The sequence below is a fragment of the Triturus cristatus genome, chromosome 1_1, assembly GCF_964204655.1.
Source record: "Triturus cristatus chromosome 1_1, aTriCri1.1, whole genome shotgun sequence".
Taxonomy (NCBI): Eukaryota; Metazoa; Chordata; class Amphibia; order Caudata; family Salamandridae; genus Triturus; species Triturus cristatus.
This window is the reverse complement of record NC_140579.1, coordinates 866,153,952-866,168,334: the sequence shown is the minus strand read 5'-3', so window position 1 is coordinate 866,168,334 and position 14,383 is coordinate 866,153,952. Positions and strand designations below refer to the sequence as shown.

At 43.4% G+C, this 14,383-nt stretch overlaps 2 long non-coding RNA genes across 2 annotated transcripts; one reads left to right on the top strand and one right to left on the bottom strand.

Moving 5' to 3' along the window:
- Positions 1 to 8,589: 8,589 nt before the first annotated feature.
- LOC146871208 (uncharacterized) lies at positions 8,590 to 10,463 on the bottom strand. The gene is made up of 5 exons (XR_014959521.1): positions 10,313 to 10,463; positions 9,778 to 9,892; positions 9,587 to 9,679; positions 9,366 to 9,465; positions 8,590 to 9,000 (listed from the first exon to the last, which is right to left on the bottom strand). It is a non-coding gene; the product is annotated as an uncharacterized LOC146871208 (long non-coding RNA).
- Positions 10,464 to 11,482: 1,019 nt separating this feature from the next.
- On the top strand, positions 11,483 to 13,529 carry LOC146871207 (uncharacterized). Its single transcript, XR_014959520.1, has 5 exons — positions 11,483 to 11,642; positions 12,063 to 12,177; positions 12,275 to 12,367; positions 12,489 to 12,588; positions 12,954 to 13,529. It is a non-coding gene; the product is annotated as an uncharacterized LOC146871207 (long non-coding RNA).
- Positions 13,530 to 14,383: the final 854 nt, after the last annotated feature.

Here is a 14,383-nt window from a genome sequence, read left to right as displayed (position 1 = left end):
TTAATAGGTGTTCTGCCAAATGAACACTAATCCGCTACGGTCACCATAGTTTTAAACTTGAGAGTGGCTGGAAATGTAATAGGGAACACATGATCCTCCTAGCGGATCCCGAGGATTATGGAGCCTTGTGGTACTCTGCTGAACTGTATATAAGGGAGACGTGAACTGCTGCGCCACCGGGCTCTCTTGCGTGTTGTTGCTGGATCTGCGGCACCTGCTCTGCCGGAGCTTGGGGTCTGGTATTTCTCTAGCCCCAGAACGGTCAATACTAATAATAAGTATACCTCCTTCAGCCACAGTTATTTTATTTTCTACTTGTACACGGACATTAATGGCAGCGTGGCACTGGAGCTAGGGCCCGGATTGGCACACTATACTTATACCTACTTGGGAAGACCCCTCCGATGACCAAAGCTGGCCCCTGCTGTGGTTGGGTGTTGTCCGCGCTTCTCCGCCTACAGGGTCCTCAGCTGCAATGAATATGGGCAAAGACAGGCCACAAAGAGGAGCACAGCAAACAAAGATGGACCAGTTCATTGCACAGGGAGGGCCCTCAAACCCTGATCCTCCAAGGGAGGCCCCCACCTCAGAGCATGTAAACACACAGCCAGGCCCCTCGGGGCCCAAATCCTTGCGGCCATTGAGTCCTCCAGCACAGCGGTCCAGACAAAAATTGATGCCATGTCCCTGGACATAGGCTTACTACGAGTCGACCTCCGTATGGTTGCAGAGAGATCCCTGGCCACAGAACAAAACGTGACTTAACTGGAAAATGAAGTCTTCACATAAAAACAACACTAGCAGACTTAGTTTCCAAAGCAACTACCCTATAACAAAGAGTGGAAGATGCCGAAGGACCATCACAGAGAGACACCTTAGGTTTGTGGGATTTCCAAAAGGCGCCAAAGGTAATGGCCCTGAACAGTTTCTAGTATGATGGATCAAAGACACGTGTCCCGCAGCACAACTGTCTACTATTTTTGTGATCAAATGAGCGCATCGAGCTCTTATAGAAAAACCGCCTGTAGGCGCACCTCTAAAGACCCTTATTGCCAAAGTGCTCAATTACAGAGACAGGGACTGTATCCTAAGAGCAGCGCGACTGGAGGGTGACCCTACTTATGAGAACAATGTAATTTGTATTTTCCCAGACTAAACATGCCTAGTTCAGCGGCAAAGGGCATCCTTTGGTGGGATAAAGCAAAATCTCAGGGCAATGGGCCTACAGTATGCACTCCTGTCCCCCGCTAAACTAAAAGTGATACATAATGAGCGGGTGCATTTTTTCACTTCACCTGAGGATGCCTGGGACTGGTTGTAGGTGCGGGGTGAAGCCAGATCAGTCTACAAGGGGAAGGAGAGATTGAATGTGCCTGGAGCTAATACAGTGAGGGGTTTCAATGGCAGAGGGAGGAGGTCCAGAAAGTCATCGAGCTCGACCCATCGAGTGGGGGTTCGCCAAGATGGATCCCGGGACTTGGAGCACAAAGACATGGGCAGAAAGGGCCAGAGTGAATCCAGTGTGGATCCTCACCTACAACAAACTGAACGGGAGGCTGCGAGAGCCTTGGTGGAGGTGGTTACAGCGTCCAACTCAGACAGCAGCATGGGAGACGCAATAGAGGATACACAACTAGATGAACATTGAACTGACCCAAAACGGGACAAACAGAAGTACCAGGAGTGGAAAACTAGTATGTGTGGGATAACTGAATATGAGCCATGCGCTTAGTCCAAATGTGAAAGACGAGCATTAGCGGTGATATGAGATATATGTCGGTGGATGTGAGTGATTGGCTGGACTAAATTGATAAATGGGTGGAGCTGCACACACCCCCATCTTATCTTACCTTATCTTATCTCCTCTTCTCCTCCTATCTAATCTATCATTCTATTATTTTTCTCACTCAGCTGCACTTTAAATCACTTAGCTTATATTTCTTTCTTTTTTATTCATTGAGCCCTCAGTAACGTGTTGAGAGTGAGTGTGTGGAATGAATGGATAGATAGGAGAGAAGTGAGCGAGTTGTTGAATGTATAGAGGCCAAGAGTTGGGATGAGATAGCTGAGTGGTTCAGTGGTGTGGATTGGCACATTTCATTACACTCTTGCTCCGTATATAGTTTTGGATGACTTTGTGTATAAAGTATAAGTAACTTGGATTGAGTGTGAATCAGTGTTATAGTTGTAAATGAGATTTGATCGGTCCACAACAGATTTGGTTAAGAGCATGACCTACACGCATAATGACACTGATGTCATGTTAGTTTTAATGGATTTGAGGCTGTCTGGGGACTGGGAAATGGAGAGGGTTGGAAGGGGTTAATAGGATTGGGAATGCATGAATTGTTGATATAGTGTTTACGCAAGTGGGTGGGAAAAGTTGAATGTTGTGGGAAATGTACTAGTTATAGGAAAGCAGTGCAAGTGATGGAACAAAGAAATAATAGGGAAGAACCATGTGTGGATGCACAGAGATATGGGACAATTTTAGATAATAACTTGGAATGTGAGGGGTCTCTATTCATTTACAAAGCGGTACAGAGTGCACTCCTACCTGCACAGACAAGGGACACAATTGGTGATACTGCAGGAAACCCACCTACTACACTCTGAAATTCAAAAGCTGCACAAGAAATGGAGAGGACAGCTATATGCCTCTACATATTCCACATATGCAAGGGGGGTATTAGGATGGGTGGCCCCACAAGTTTGTTTCCAGATGCACAATTATACAGCGGATATTGAGGGTAGATATATAGTAATTCATGGCACACTAGATGGGATTCAGGTCTGTCTGGTAAACACATATGCCCCAAACGCAGACGATGGAGATCATTTCTTGGAACTGGAAAAACTGCTCATTCCACATGCTGGAATTCCTCTTATATGGGAGGGGGTCTTTAATTTTGTAATTGATGGCAATTTTGACAGGCACCCCTCAAAAATGCTCACCAAACCTAACATTACCTCAGCTCTTCAAGAAGTGATGCGCCGCTTGCTATGTGTAGATATCTGGCGGGAGACCCACCTGACCTTGCAGGAATACATGTGTTACATGCCAGCTCGGGACGTTTCTAGAAGACTAGATCGATTCCTTCTCTTAGGAGAGGCCATAACAGCTGCTGTGCAGACCCACATACTCACACAATTCCTATCAGACCACGCCCCTGTCATACTCAAGTGGGGTCCACAATTGGGAGCTTAGGGGGTAAAAAAGAACAGGTCGCCCCCCACTCATTAACTTCACCTCAACAATAGACCGGTTCCGTCTTATTGTGTGAACGAATATCAACGTTCACCATATACTTTTAAAGAAGACACAACTTTGTGTGTCACAGCAGAGAATCCAAATTTTACTTCTGCTATACAGTGACCAAAATCACTATTTGTAACTGTGGTATATGCTGTCTACTTGTACACGGTCTCCCACCAATGTGAGGGTGAACGAGAAGGAGGAAAAAACGTTGAGGAAAAAAGTGAGGAAAAGTTGGCACACAGCAGGGGTGTCCTCTCTCCCCGTTGCTATTTATTTTGGCTATGGAAGCTCTGGCCATTAGATTGCGGCGAAATATGGAGGGGTGGGGTATCACTGTTGATGGGCGAACACACGTGATCTCACTGTACGCAAACAATGCACTTCTGTATATCTGTTCTCCAGAAGAAGCTATACCGGCCCTGCTAGAAGTACTTTATTTGTTTGGAAAAGTATCAGGGCTCCATATTAACCGCCGGAAGACCCGTCATCTTTCCATTAGCCGCCTTAGCACGGGAAGAAATGTAAGGCCTCCCTAAGGTAGAGTTCAGCTGGGAAACAAACCATTTCAGATACCTTGGCATGCAGGTGACACATAGTCCCCGAGACCAATATGCACTAAATATTGATGCAGTTATTGCAAATCTGAAAGTGTCAATCCGCCTTTCGAACAGACTCCCCATGTCTATTATGGTACGAGTTGCACTTGCCAGAATGGTCATGCTACAAAATACATTCTGCAATATCCCGACCTCTACGTTTACCACATTAAATAAATTACTGTTATCGCTAGTATGGGCTGACGGCTGGAGCAGGGTGAAATTAGATGTGCTTAGCTGGACATGCAGATGGGGGCATTGGGACATTTACTATTACAGTACGCCGCACAGTGGTGTATGGAGGGGCACAATATAGAAAAAGCGCTCCAAGCAGACAAACATAGAGGCTCAGACCTCCCGTGGTACCTAATGATGGGCATGCAGGTTCCTAATACATGTCCATTTATAATCAGACGGGTGGCGGCGGTCTGGGAGCGCACGGTCACTCTGGTTATTCGCAGAGCACCATACCCAAACTCGTTCCTCATACAATGGTTGCAGGGATTCTCTCAAATCAAATCTGTCATGGATATATCCAAATGGTACGAGGGGGATTGCACGCCGGCTGGAGACTTATATGCAAATGGGACATTTCTGACATTTGATGAAGCAAGAGAACGGTATCAAATCCCTGAGTGTCAGTTTCTTCAATATACCAAAATATCTTGCACAGTTCACAAAATATGGCCTTCTTTCCCAGAGGAGCCAATAGAGTCACATACACTGGCATTGATGCTCAACCCAGGATCCACTAAAGGCCTAATCTCCCGTTGCTACAAGGCCCTCAAAGAAGACCGCATGGTTGACACATTAATAAAAGGCTGATGGTGAGAGGACCTTCCGGTCCCCCTTACGGAAGGAGAATGGAAAAAAGTATTTGTGCATATGCGGGAGATGCCCAGTAATGCCAGATTTAAACATATTCAATTTCACTATATGCAACGCACTTACTTGACTCCTCAGAGACTTGCCAGTTTTAATATGGAACGCCACTCCAACCGTACCCGATGTAGTATAGACCCAGCAACTTTCTTACATATGACCTGCTTGTGTATTCGTCTGCAGCAGTATTAGCACCAGGTAATCCAGATATTACACACTGTCACAGCCATTAATATAGAAGCATCCATTAAGCATTGCCTGTTGGGGGTAAGCCCGACCCCAAAGAAAAGAACGCGTACAAGATACAAATTCGCACTGCTAGGCCTAGTTTTAGCAAAGCAGTGTATTGCAATACATTGGACTTAAACTCTCCCCCCCAAGATTGGACAAATGGTTATCGGACATGCGAGAGTGGGGTGTGGCGGAAGAACGCCATCTAAAAACAGTGTGCACAGACGAGAATGCAGAACAAGCTATTGAAAACTGGGGGTACATGCTGAAGGGGTTGCAATGACCTAACACCCTTTCACTTTGAATTGTGGACAGACTCCAGCTCCAAATAAATGCACTAAAGATATGGTAAAAATACTTTGAAAAGAAATACCGTCACTTGACACTGCTGCAAATTGTTGTTTTTCTTTGTTGCAGTAGTTATGTTTTCAGCAATTCATATTCTGATAACATTGTATGATGATGCACACATCCATGGTCTGGGTGAGTAAACCCAGATACATCACATATGTCGAAATGCAGTTTTGATGGAAACCCGTTGGGCAGATCAGGAGAATTGTCAACTGCATGAGGTGCAAATTGTTGTGTCAAATAACGCAGTACTATAATAAAAATAAGTTTAAAAAAAAGTACAAACAAAAGCCGCATTGCTGAATTCGATTAACTAGATGGTTTCAATTGCGGGTTCGGGAGCCGGGTGCACACATGTGAAGGTCAGGGAGTGTGATCTGAGCTGATGGCTTTAGAGCAACATTCAGTTGTACCAAGACAGGTAAACTACTTTCCAAAAGTGGTCTTATAATGTGTTATATTTTCAGCCATTTCTGACATTTCTTATCCAATATAAAGTTGCATTCGGGGACACATAGTGTAACTTTTCTGTGCACTTTTGACTAAAAAGCCAGACCTTACTGAAGATGTTTGATACAACAGATCGAGCAGTGATAATTAAAAGTTGCTTTAAAGACAAGAAGACATGGAATATAATTGAAACATGATGCTTCGCACCATGCATTCAAGCTAAATCTTTGATTCCTTAAAGCATATGCATCCGTTGTTCTCAAAAAGAATTCACTCAGCATGTTATTACTCGTGCATGGACCCTTATTACCTACTTATCTCCTGCTAGGTCTCCATGTCATTAATTGGAGTACGCTGTTCTCCCTTCTGCACATGTAACATCACAGATATGTCATGTGGGTGCAACTGCTTGCAACCCTTGCTACATCTGTGGCATCTCTCACCTTTCTAGGGGTTGCACGGGGATTTTGGTGTTGGGGGCCTACAGATACGCATGGACTGGTCCCGAGTTCTGCTGGAAGCTTTAGTGAAGGGGAGCCAGGCTGCGGGGGATCCAATCCTCCACAGTGGCGGTTCTCGCCTCTCGGAGGTGAGCAAGAGTTCCTCTAGACCACCGAATGGCACCAGACTAGGTTACAGAATCATGCACTCTGCCCTGACAGCACCTACTCTGATGGAATGAAGAGGTGCTACATTACACCAGAGATTCGGAAGCAGAGGTTGCACGCACTGCGCCCCCTCCAAGGGATCTCTTGTCACTGACTCCTCCTTTTTCTATTTGACTCACACACAAGGCCTCCTCAGTTTATTGTGACAGCACAGTGATCAAAATCAATCAATCAATCAGGGGTTTGTGAAGCACCCTACTCACCAGCGAGGGTCTCAAGGCGCAGGGGGTGGGTATTCGCTCAGCTTTGTCTCATCCAAAGATACAGGTCTTGAGGCTCTTCCTGAAAGCTTGCAGTGTGGGGGCTTGTCTGATGCTGAGTGGGAGTTTGTTCCAGGTTTTGGCTGCGATGTAGGAGAAGGATCACCTCCCCCCACTCTGGCTCTGCGAATGCGTGGTATTTCGGCTAGGGCAAGATCGGCGGATCAGAGGCTTCTCTTGGGTACGTAGAAGGAGATTCTTTCATTGAGGTATTGGAGTCCGATGTTATGGAGGGATTTGTAGGCGTGAGTGAGGAGCTTGAAGGTCACTCTCTTTTGGACGTGGAGCCAGTGAAGTTCTCATAGGTGTTGGGTGGTGTGATCTTGTCGTAGGATGCTGAGGACAAGTCTAGCTGCGGCGTTCTGGATTTTCTGGAGTATGAGGAGTACAGATTTGTTTATTCTGGCATAGAGGGTGTTCCCATAGTCAAGTCTGCTGGTTATGAGTGTGTGGGTGACGATCCTTCTGGATTCGGTTGGGATCCATTTGAAGGTCTTGTGGAGGATGCAGAGGGTGTTGAAGTATGTGGAGGATATGGCGTTGATCTGTTGGTGCATGGTGCAAGAGGAGTCGAGTATGATGCCGAGGTTGCGAGCGTGGTCTGTGGGTGTGGGGGGTTCGCCAAGGGTGGTGGGCCACCAGGTGTTGTCTCATGCTGAGGGGGTGGACCCGAGGATGAGGAATTCTGTTTTCTCTGAGTTGAGCTTTAGTCAGCTGTTGCTCATCCAGGAAGCAGCGTCTTTTATGCCGTCCTGGAATCTGTGTCTGGTGATGCCGGGTTCGTTGGTGAGGGAGAAGATGAGCTGGGTGTCATCAGGGTAGGAGACTTTGCTGAGTCCGTGTTTTTACTGACGATGGTAGAGAGGGGGGCCATGTAGATATTGAAGAGTGTGGGCTGAATGAGGATCCTTGGGGTACTCCACAGCTGATCTCTGTGGGTTCGGAGTGAAAGGGTCGGAGTCTGATTCTTTGGGTTCGGCCGGTGAGGAAGGAGCAAATCCAGTTGAGGGCAGTTCCCCGGATGCCGGTGTCATGGAGTCTGGCGGTTAGTGTGCGGTGGGAGACTGTGTGGAAGGCTGCTGAGAGGTCTAGTAGGATGAGGCCTGCCGTGTGGCCCTGGTCAAGGAGGGTAAGATGTCATCGGTGGTGGCGAGGAGGGCGGTCTGAGTGCTGTGGTTGCTGAGGAATCCGGATTGGGAAGAATCAAGGATCGAGTTGGCTTCTATGAAGTTAGTGAGCTGGTTGTTGAAGATCTTCTCCGTAACTTTGGCTGTGATGGGGAGGAGAGAGGTTCTTGAGGTCCGTCGTGTCTGTGATGGGCAAATGAGGAGGGGCTTGACCTCTGTGTGTTTCTAGTCATCAGGGAAAGTGCCTGTTTCGAGAGAGCAGTTGATGGTATGTCGTAGTTCTGGTGCAAGGGTGGAGGCGGCTCTGTGGAAGATGTGGGGCAGGCATGGGTTGGTGGGTGCTCCTGTGTGTATACTTCTCATGGTCTTCGCAGTGTCTTCTGTGGTGACCTGGGTCCAGGCGGTGATGGTGGGCTAGGTTGCGGTGTTGGTTGGAGGAGTAGGAACAAATAAGAAAAAGGTATTCCCCAATGTATTTTTAGGCCCAAGAGGGGGGAAAAACAAACAAATATAAAGGATTACTACCTCTTTACCGACCTATATTTCTTTTAATTCTATGGTAAGCACTCTCAAAAAATCATAATGGACAAGCTAACATCAGTTGTAACCCATGAATACAATGTCTACACACAGTTATTTCTTTTTGTCCTCTTTATTTTTATTTATTTAATAGACAAAGAATTTTTTGTATCAAAAGTGATTATAAATATTACTTTTACCTGTTATTTTTTGTGAATGATTCCACAATGTGATTAAAACAAATATGTACAATTTAAACAAAAGTGTAAAACATATCAGTAACACATTGATATACATTAATATACATTAATGCAGATCACAGTGCTAAGACAAATAATTATGCCCCTCGGTAGGCAAGTTAAATCTCTACATTCACACCTTGCATACTAATCTTGCATACTAACAGTCATACCACAAACAAATCAATATAGAGAAAAAAATCAATAAAAATACACAACTGGAAAAGTCAGTCATTATGGATTATTCTAAATTCTCACAGAGTTTTACTGGAGGAATTGAAACAACAGACTTAGTTTCTTCTTATTGTATGATCTGAGTGGGTCCAAATACAGATTGTTGTCCAGTTGCGGAGAAGTTGGTCTACGTACGTTTCGGTGAAATATAAATTAACATCACCTTCATCAGGACCACTGTATTCTGAAATAATAAATGCATTGTATATAAGGTATGGGTATCACTGATGTGTGTTACGTCTTCTTACTCAAGCTTATATTAAGTATTACTTTAAATATGGCTGAAACATGCACGTCTCAGAAGAAGAGGGAAAAGAAGGAAGAAACAAGAAAAAAAGAGAAGAAAAGAAGAAATTTAGACAAGGGAATATCTTCCTAAAAGAAGGAGACCAAAGGTTTAAATTCACACCCTAATTTGAAATAGAGGAGATAAAGCTATTCATATCAATCCTTATTGTATAGCAGTGTTATTATGTATATACATAGGCCAGCTAAGGAAGGTCAGAATATTCTGGGCTCAAAGAGAAAACAGGTATAACTAAAAAGTACCTGCTACAAATGCACCAGATCGTGTTTTCAAACCATAAGGCTGCTATCAGTTTCCTCAAAGATAGTATTAGAGTGAAGTTGAATTTTCTGTTAGAAATATCTGTTAATAATCAGAAAAAAGATTGCATAATCAATTGAACAGTTTTTAGACAAGTGTAAAGAGTGTCTGGAACTGGTAGTGACCAATAGGTCATTTCTGAGAATTGATCCTAGTTTCTTACCTAGAAAAATGTGTAAGGGTAGTCAGGGTCAAAAGGCGTTGACTAGCCTGTTGTGGTGTCTCCAAGGTGGGGTACCCAGAAATGAAAGTGTACCTGAGATCGAAGAAATACACTATGTATTTATTCATAAAAAAAAAAAGGGGAACATGTATTGTTTGCTTAATTGCACAAGTGTGCTCAATAGATCCTACCTTCATAAGGAGTCTAGAGAACGGAAGGTATTTTGTAGTCCTATTCTCCAGGAGACTTGGGATGGTAATGGCGTATTTCGCAGTTTTGTCGGAAGTCTTTAAATTTTGGGTGACTCTGGGGGTACAATAAAGGAGTTCACACGATATGGTTTGTATTTTAATAAACAAAGTCACCTTATGGTTTTAATCAAAGGAACACACAACCTCTGCCAGAAAATCAACCTGCTGTTGTTATGGTCCGAAAAAATGTGTGTGCCACCAAGAATACGTCTACAGTCAGTAAGTATTTATCACCCTTAGCTGGCAGCAGTCTAAATTTGGTGGTGCATAGGGCCAGAAAATAACATGTCATTAGTAATCCACTCGTGCTTGATAGTATAAGAGGCAGAGCACAATTAGCCCATAGTTAAATATACAAAGGTTGTTTGGGGATATAATACTTTCAAAGAATTATAGCTCTGCAGCGCCCAATAAGGGTCATAAAGAAATGGAGCCGCTGCATCCAAAGAGTAGCAAACGAACAGGGGGTGGTTACCTTGAATTTTCAAAAAGCAGCGCGATCATCTCCCTTAGTCGTCCGGCTCGTAGCTAGTGTCAGGCGATGTGAGGCGCGTTTAAATATCGTGTCGGTGGTTGCAAGATATCGCGATGCTTCAAAGCCAAGAGATAGCTATCTCTATGCTATGGTGAATGCGGGCGACATTTTACAAAGTGCATCTAAAGGCAGAGAGACTGTCCTGCAGTAAAATTGGCTACATTTCTAAGATGCCAGTAGCTATACAATATATGTACCGGGCAACGACAGTGTCATACCCAAGTGGTAATTTGTTATTATGTACCTATAGTGTGTTAGATATGTTTCCAGGTAACGCAACGCACCATGTTGGATAGGGGAAGGAAGAACGAGGCAATAGGCGTTGATATAAATGTCACTACCCCAAAATAAGTGTTGTTCTACTTTGAAACATGCGAGCGCCTCCGTTGCCTCATATCATCTTAAAACGAGTAGATCTGAATACATACGTGCGCCTAAATATATTACATTTAACAATCCCTATAGCACTATAGCAGACCGACACAAATATTACTAAACCTAAACGATGTTTGTTTTAGTTTGATGGCCACAAGTAGTGCTTGCTACATGTACCATTGAAGGATTAATCACTCTAACATGGTGCTTACATACCTTACAGAAATACAAGCAAACTTGAATGGAGGAGATTGACACGTTGGTATCTTTCGCCCGTAACTAGTGCTTGTAACATGTTCTATCATTTGTTTTACTTTTCCAACATGGCGCTCGCATGTTTCAAAGTAGAACAACACTTATTTTGGGGTAGTGACATTTATATCAACCTACACATATTTACATACTAGATGAATAGGTTTCACCACACCTCTTACTACGATCCTTTGAAATAACAATATCATATATTTTGTAGCCTTTTAGGCTATAAATTCTTCTTTGCTCGTTCAAAGATGGCGCCTATTGCCTCGTTCTTCCTTCCCCTATCCAACATGGCGCGTTGCGTTACCTGGAAACATATCTAACACACTATAGGTACATAATAACAAATTACCACTTGGGTATGACACTGTCGTTGCCCGGTACATATATTGTATAGCTACTGGCATCTTAGAGATGTAGCCAATTTTACTGCAGGATAGTCTCTCTGCCTTTAGATGCACTTTGTAAAATGTCGCCCGCATTCACCATAGCATAGAGATAGCTATCTCTTGGCTTTGAAGCATCGCGATATCTTGCAACCACCGACACGATATTTAAACGCGCCTCACATCGCCTGACACTAGCTACGAGCCGGACGACTAAGGGAGATGATCGCGCTGCTTTTTGAAAATTCAAGGTAACCACCACCTGTTCGTTTGCTACTCTTTGGATGCAGCGGCTCCATTTCTTCATGACCCTTATTGGGCGCTGCAGAGCTATAATTCTTTGAAAGTATTATATCCCCAAACAACCTTTGTATATTTAACTATGGGCTAATTGTGCTCTGCCTCTTATACTATCAAGCACGAGTGGATTACTAATGACATGTTATTTTCTGGCCCTATGCACCACCAAATTTAGACTGCTGCCAGCTAAGGGGGATAAATACTTACTGACTGTAGACGTATTCTTGGTGGCACACACATTTTTTCGGACCATAACAACAGCAGGTTGATTTTCTGGCAGAGGTTGTGTGTTCCTTTGATTAAAACCATAAGGTGACTTTGTTTATTAAAATACAAACCATATCGTGTGAACTCCTTTATTGTACCCCCAGAGTCACCCAAAATTTAAAGACTTCCGACAAAACTGCGAAATACGCCATTACCATCCCAAGTCTCCTGGAGAATAGGACTACAAAATACCTTCCGTTCTCTAGACTCCTTATGAAGGTAGGATCTATTGAGCACACTTGTGCAATTAAGCAAACAATACATGTTCCCCTTTTTTTTTTATGAATAAATACATAGTGTATTTCTTCGATCTCAGGTACACTTTCATTTCTGGGTACCCCACCTTGGAGACACCACAACAGGCTAGTCAACGCCTTTTGACCCTGACTACCCTTACACATTTTTCTAGGTAAGAAACTAGGATCAATTCTCAGAAATGACCTATTGGTCACTACCAGTTCCAGACACTCTTTACACTTGTCTAAAAACTGTTCAATTGATTATGCAATCTTTTTTCTGATTATTAACAGATATTTCTAACAGAAAATTCAACTTCACTCTAATACTATCTTTGAGGAAACTGATAGCAGCCTTATGGTTTGAAAACACGATCTGGTGCATTTGTAGCAGGTACTTTTTAGTTATACCTGTTTTCTCTTTGAGCCCAGAATATTCTGACCTTCCTTAGCTGGCCTATGTATATACATAATAACACTGCTATACAATAAGGATTGATATGAATAGCTTTATCTCCTCTATTTCAAATTAGGGTGTGAATTTAAACCTTTGGTCTCCTTCTTTTAGGAAGATATTCCCTTGTCTAAATTTCTTCTTTTCTTCTCTTTTTTTCTTGTTTCTTCCTTCTTTTCCCTCTTCTTCTGAGACGTGCATGTTTCAGCCATATTTAAAGTAATACTTAATATAAGCTTGAGTAAGAAGACGTAACACACATCAGTGATACCCATACCTTATATACAATGCATTTATTATTTCAGAATACAGTCCCCTCGTTTGTGCACAGGAAATTTAGTTCTTCATTGGTCCTGATGAAGGTGATGTTAATTTATATTTCACCGAAACGTACGTAGACCAACTTCTCCGCAACTGGACAACAATCTGTATTTGGACCCACTCAGATCATACAATAAGAAGAAACTAAGTCTGTTGTTTCAATTCCTCCAGTAAAACTCTGTGAGAATTTAGAATAATCCATAATAACTGACTTTTCCAGTTGTGCATTTTTATTGATTTTTTTCTCTATATTGATTTGTTTGTGGTATGACTGTTAGTATGCAAGATTAGTATGCAAGGTGTGAATGTAGAGATTTAACTTGCCTACCGAGGGGCATAATTATTTGTCTTAGCACTGTGATCTGCATTAATGTATATTAATGTATATCAATGTGTTACTGATATGTTTTACACTTTTGTTTAAATTGTACATATTTGTTTCAATCACATTGTGGAATCATTCACAAAAAATAACAGATAAAAGTAATATTTATAATCACTTTTGATACAAAAAATTCTTTGTCTATTAAATAAATAAAAATAAAGATGACAAAAAGAAATAACTGTGTGTAGACATTGTATTCATGGGTTACAACTGATGTTAGCTTGTCCATTATGATTTTTTGAGAGTGCTTACCATAGAATTAAAAGAAACATAGGTCGGTAAAGAGGTAGTAATCCTTTATATTTGGTTGGAGGAGTAGGGTCAGTGTCTAGGGTTTGCTCGTCGAAGTTGCTGTCGAGAGTTTTCATATGAAAGTAGGAGCTGAGTTTGTTGCAAGGGTCCAGGGAGGGAGGGACGTCAGAGGATTCGCTGTGGGGTTTGGATTCTTGGATGATGCTGAAGAGGTCATTAGTGTTGGGGAAGTTGGTGACTATTTTGTTCTGGATGAAGTTCCTCTTTATGGTTCTGATGAGTTGGTGGTTTTCTGTCATAGTGGTTTCGTAGGCGGAGCGTGCTTTGGGGGTTTTGCTGTTCCTCCAAGCTTTCTCAAGTCATCAGCACATGCGCTTGGATTCTCAGAGGTCAGTGGTGAACTAGGTGGCTTTCGTGGTGTATTGTTGTGGAAATGTAGCTCGTAACTGAACATTATCTGCGCCATCTTGTCTCTCCCCAGCGCGACACACAGAAAAACGCACGGCAGCCATTTTAGGCACTCTGGTCTCTCTCCCTGCTCATTGCCGATCGCCGGCGCATTCCCCTGGCGCTGCCAACATCCACCCGCGCGCCGGCCACCCCTGCTCTCTCATACATGGGCCATAAACCCTCTCCTTCTGCGCGACCCTGCCATGGAACCACATCCCACGCCTGACCGACATCCCATACATGGTCATACATCTCTTTGATAACCCCCTTCCTCTGCGCCCGATTGTCCGAACTGATCCCAGGCCATCACCTAGCCCTGCGGATGCA